This window comes from Phyllostomus hastatus, unplaced genomic scaffold (assembly GCF_019186645.2).
Source record: "Phyllostomus hastatus isolate PE091 unplaced genomic scaffold, TTU_PhHast_1.1 phas_contig_151, whole genome shotgun sequence".
In the NCBI taxonomy this organism is placed as follows: Eukaryota; Metazoa; Chordata; class Mammalia; order Chiroptera; family Phyllostomidae; genus Phyllostomus; species Phyllostomus hastatus.
Window position 1 is genome coordinate 840,053 of NW_025333616.1, and position 4,674 is coordinate 844,726.

At 58.2% G+C, this 4,674-nt stretch overlaps 1 long non-coding RNA gene across 1 annotated transcript; it reads right to left on the bottom strand.

Annotated features, from left to right (window-relative positions):
- Positions 1-202: 202 nt before the first annotated feature.
- On the bottom strand, positions 203-3,729 carry LOC123813396. The gene is made up of 3 exons (XR_006784751.1): positions 3,440-3,729; positions 1,899-1,950; positions 203-1,758 (listed from the first exon to the last, which is right to left on the bottom strand). It is a non-coding gene; the product is annotated as an uncharacterized LOC123813396 (long non-coding RNA).
- Positions 3,730-4,674: the final 945 nt, after the last annotated feature.

Here is a 4,674-nt window from a genome sequence, read left to right on the forward strand (position 1 = left end):
GTCCCTGCGGGGACAGGGGGAGGGCGGGAGACTCCCTGCCCAGCCCTGCTCTGCAGGAGACCAGGTGACTGGCCCTCGTCTCGTCCTGTGTCCCGGCCGCAGGGGGGACCCAGCGCGGGTGCAGCGCAGCCACACACGCAGCGTCTCAGGGTCAAGCAGCGTCCCCTAGACCCCAGAGCCCACAGCGTGAGCGGCTGGGCTGTTGACCCTGGTGGCTGAGTTTGGGTGACGTGTCAGGACGTGAGGTCAGAGGCTTGTCAGGAAACCTGTGCCCCCGTTTCCTGAAGCTCGGGAGCTTCCTGAAACCACAGAGTGTGGAACACCACGCTCCTGAGAGTCCCAGCGCTGCTGTGACAAATGAGCACCAGCGTGGTGGCTCACAGCAACCCAGATGTGTGATCTCAGGGCCTGGGAGGTCGGGAGTGAAAACCGGTTGACCTTGAGGTGTCTGCAGGGCTGCCTTCTCTCCTGGAGGCTCCGGGGAGCGTCCCTCCCAGGTCTTCCAGCGTCTAGAGACCCCACATTCTGTGATACGCGGCCCCTTTCCTCGTCTTCAAAGCCAGTGGGTCCTTCTTAGGAGGCGTCACCGGGACCCAGGGTCTGCTTCCTCCTCCACATCTGAGGAGTCTGTGATGCCCTTGACCTTTGGGAGTCACGCTGTCCTGGGGGCACATGTACAAGTGCCCACGTTTCCTCTCTTACTTCCCTGCATGGGAACCCGGACTGGGGCTGCTGGATGGAGGGAGACTCCCTGTTCACATTCTGAGGAGCAGCTCTGCAGATACACTCAGAGGCTGCACCACTTTGCGTCCCCACCAGGGGGCGTAGGGGCTCCCGCTCCTCCACAGCCTTGTCACATTCCCTGTTTATAGGTTATTATGTTTAATTTATTCTTCAGTTACAATGGACATACAATATCTTATTTCAAGAGTACAGCACAGGGGTTAGACATTTATATACCTTATGAAGTGACCTCCCCAGTAAGTGTAGTGCGCACCATTTAAAAATGATTTCAGCAATACTTGTCCTGAGGAGTGTGAGGTGGTATCTCACTGTGGTTTTGCCTGGAGTCCCTTCCCTGGACTTTAGATCCAAGTCTGCTGGGACCCGAGGGGACAGATGCAGGAGGCAGAGACCACTCCAGGAACAGAGGTGGGTGAGCAGGGGCACAGAGCAGGTGCAGTTCCACAGATGACAGGTGTGGGTGAGACCACAGTCTTCAGAAGCACATGCCCGGTCCCCAGAAAGCAGGTGAGAATGCAGGGCTCCAGGAGGAGGAAGAGGGAGGCAGAGGCTGCAGGGAGCTGGGGCCTGTCTGAGATCCAGGAGAGAAGGGAGACCCAGGGAGGAGTGAGACAGGGCTGTGAGTGGGTGAGGGTCAGGTCTGGAGCCAAACCCTGGAGAAGGAGACGGACCACACAAGAGGCCAGGTCCCCACTGCTCCTGCACCCTTCCAAGGACAGAGTCTCATGCACACAGCAGCCTCACCAGGGGTACTGTGAAATTCACATAATAGGGGTGGCTCTGGGTCTCTTGGGCTCCAGTGTGAGCTTTGGGCCCTGGTGGGGAGGTCCTCCTGATGGCCTGGAGTCAAATCTCTCTGGCTGGATCTCCCTTGTGTCCATCCCTGTGGTCTGTGTGGCCACCTGTGCCAGCCGTGCCCAGCCTCTGCCAGGATCACCACCAGGATCAGCAACACCACACAAGAAAGGCCAATGCAGACATAGTTCTCTACTGAGTAATTCTGGGAGGTGGGGGCTGGAAGAAGAGGACAGGGGGTCACTGACAGGTGGACAAGAACCAGCCAATCCCAGCACCAATGAGACAGGAGCTCCTTCTTCATTGGGCAGGCCCATCCCCTTCCAGCACTGCCCTGGGCAGGCTCCCAGGTGACTTACCTGTCTAGGGAACCCTCTCCTGTGGGTGGGGTCGTGATTTCTCGGGTTGTTTCTGGGAGTGAGAAAGGACCAGTGTTTGTCTCCTGCACAGACCCTCCCTTCCCTGGGATCCCCCAGGCCCTGCCTTCCCCACCTGATGACCCCTGGGGCCGCAACCCCCAGCTTCACTACCAGTCAACTACAGGACCCCAGTGCAGGGCACAGCCGAAAAATGCAGACTCCTTCAGGGATCCTGATGAGTCTCTCTTCCTGACTCTCACCCCCTAGGTTGAACAGGCCTCTTCAGTTGAGGATGCAAGATCTCCCTGCCTGCTGAGTGTCCACCTTCCAAGAGAGAAGCAGGACCCCTCCCCATTGCCACTCTGTTGCTCACTTCCCAGCAGAGTCCCCAGGAAGGGACACCCCAGGCTGAAGTCCCCACTCCTCAGCCCAGGAGGGGCTCCAGTGAGGGGGCAAGGAGAAGCCCTGAGCCCAGGTTTCTCCTCAGCCTGTGCCTCTCAGCCTGGCCCTGCAGCTCCCACAGTGTCCACACCTGGCCTCTTTCTCTGCACCCCTCAGTACAGAGGACGCCCCCTGGTCTCCCCCAGAGAGGGGACAGGGACATATGAGGACAGCAGGATGGAATTCTTTGCTTTTATGTGTCTGAGGGACTGGGTACCCCTCAGAATGCCCGGTCACCCTCCATACATCAGCACAAAGCAGTTGGACCCTCGTCCAGAGACAAACAGGGTGGGTGGGAACCACTAACCTGGTCACTGGCTCACAGGGTCTTGGAGGCTGACCCCACCTATCAGGCCCACTGTGTCTCCCACAGTGCCCCAGGGTGGTGTGGGGTCACAGGGTCAGGACAAACTGGGTGGATATGCCCTCAGACTGCAACGGCAGTCATGCACTGACCCACGGAATGACTGAGTCACAGCAGAATAAGGGGAAATGGGAGAGAAAATGCTCAATGTTGAAAGAACTATTCCCTTCCTGCCCTGCTCCCGTGAGGGAGGTCCCCCTCCTCACTTGAACCCTGACTCCAGGCCTCTCTGGGGCTGACCACACATATGGGAAGGAGAGTCTCATCTCCAAGGTCCCCAAAGCACCATCCAGCCCTAGTCAGAGACCCCATGGACCCCATGCCTTGCCCAATAGTGGGGGAATCAGCCCACAGGGGACACTTTGCCTGGGGCCCCACTGAGTCTGCCCAGGTGGACAAATAAGGCTGAATACCATTCTGAGTGAAAGGACCAACAGTCCCTTGAAGGGGGTCTCTCCCTGGAAGTTCACTCTCCACCCAGCCTTGCAGGGACAGCTCCCAGCCCACACCATGCTGGGTCTCAGTGTCCAGGCCATTGTGGTGTCCAGATGGGATCAGGGATCCAGAGCACTGAGCCTGGTGTGAAGTCCAAGGGACAGGAGTGCTAAGGGGGCAGGGGGATCCATAGGGCTGAGGGCCAGCAGGAGGGCAGGGAGACAGGAACAGAGGACAGTGGTGGGGGGCAGGGGGCAGGGACCTGGGGGCAAACCTGAGGGTGGAGTGGAGACATCCTCACCTGTCACCTTCAGCTCCAGGGGCTCACTGGGCTCAGACCAGCTGGGCCCTTTACTGTAAGAGCAGAAATAACTCCTGGGCATGACGTCACTCACTACGTTGATGTGGAATGTGGCCTCTGCCCCCTGGGAGCCATGTTGAGAAGAGATTTTCTGATCCCAGTAAACAGATGGATTCTTCTCCTCCACCAGACGGAATAAGTCAGTCCCAGCTGGGCCCCGGCACACGATGGTCACAGGCTGTGCCCGGTGGATCAGGTCCCGGCTTGGCCCTGATGGAGGGTTTGGGCAAGACCCCTGGGAAAAAGCAAGCAGATCTCAGGGTCTCCCAGGAGGAAGTCACCACACTCACAGTTCCCCATTTTCTGGGTTCACTTGTGCACTTTTAGCAAACTTGCAGAGCTGTGCAACCATCCCCATGACCCAGTTTAGAACATCCCACCATCCTTCTCCAAACATCACCCCCACACCCACTCCAGTGACTGTGAATCCTCACCACTGCAGACTGATGCCCCTGACACAGGACCCTGAGTCCTGGTCACATGTTGGGCTTTTCTCAGGGTGACACAGAGGGGGGCAAAGCAAGCTTGGTTCTAGGGTACATCTCCCTGCCCATGGCCACTTTCTAGGGGACAGAGATCCTGGGAGAAAGGCAGAGGGTGAGGGTGATAGGTCACAAGTGGGGACAGGGAAGCAGGTGTCTGAGATGTGGAGAGACCTGGGCTGGGACTGAAGGGCAGCTGGGTAACACTGTGGGGACCAATGGGGGCTGCAGGGCTCCCCTAGGAGTCCAGTGGGGGTGGAGCTGCACCCAAATCTGGTTACATGACCCCAGTGGGTGGGGATTCCTGACTCCAGGGGAATCCTCTGAGCAGCACTCAGCTCTGTTCCCACTACATTTTCTACCTTTCTCCCAGCCTGTTCCCATTTCTAGTATTGAGGGTCCTGAAAGCCCATGTGTGCCATGTGGCTGGGGGAGGAGAGAAGAGAGGGCTCGTAGCCCTGAAACAGGAAGATGGCACCACAGCACGTGATCCCTGACAGAGGCAGGCGCTGGCCCAGGCTTCCCTAGCTCATCCTAGTTCCTCTCCATCCATGTACAGAGGGGCCCCATGTGCCACTGGCCCCACAAACACAAGATTCACACACAAGGACCTGCCTCCTTGTCTACAGGGAAGAGGGAGCACAGAGGCTGATGGAGGCATTGTGCAAACCCACAGCCACACACGGTGATGTG